General features: G+C 39.6%; 1 non-coding gene across 1 annotated transcript; it reads right to left on the bottom strand.

The window, feature by feature from the left end:
* Nucleotides 1-238: 238 nt before the first annotated feature.
* LOC122231655 lies at nucleotides 239-345 on the bottom strand. The gene has a single exon (XR_006208899.1). It is a non-coding gene; the product is annotated as a U6 spliceosomal RNA (small nuclear RNA).
* Nucleotides 346-728: the final 383 nt, after the last annotated feature.

Raw genomic sequence — 728 nt, forward strand, 5'->3', positions numbered from 1 at the left:
TGATTCAGAATATTTGTTCCTACTCCATGGGAGAAAATTGAACATTTCTGCCATGTTCATAGTGTGTTTCACCATGTAGCTTATTTTTTTTTAGTATATGAAATTTATTGTCAAACTGGTTTCCATACAACACCCAATGCTCATCCCAAAAGATGCCCTCTTCAATACCCATCACACACCCTCCCCTTCCTCCCACCCCCAATCAACCCTCAGTTTGTTCTCAGTTTTTAAGAGTCTCAAAAATATGGAACGCTTCACGAATTTGCATGTCATCCTTGTACAGGGGCCATGCTAATCTTCTCTGTATCGTTCCAATTTTAGTATATGTGCTGCCGAAGCGAGCACTCACCATGTAGCTTATATTGCCTCTCACAGTGAAATAATTTTATTTTTCCACCCTCTGATATGAGGAATGGCAATTTGATTCACTTTGGCTGATGGGTTGGGAAGAACTAGTGTGTGTCTCTTCTGAACACAAGTTCAAGAGTATTTATGGTTCCACCACCTCTTTTCCCTGTGCCACAAGACCTGTCATAGCCAAACAAAAATGGCTTCTACAGCCTGGAGTGAAAATAAAGAAGAGGAGTACCACAAACACCAAAGCAAAAGGTAACATAAACAAAATAAAATGATACTTTGTTTTTTAAGTCATTGAGACGTGCAGGTTATTATAGCATACTCTAGTCTATCCTGGGGATACACAGAATGACACAGAAGGTGGCATAAAT

This window comes from Panthera tigris, chromosome D1 (assembly GCF_018350195.1).
Source record: "Panthera tigris isolate Pti1 chromosome D1, P.tigris_Pti1_mat1.1, whole genome shotgun sequence".
NCBI classification, from domain to species: Eukaryota; Metazoa; Chordata; class Mammalia; order Carnivora; family Felidae; genus Panthera; species Panthera tigris.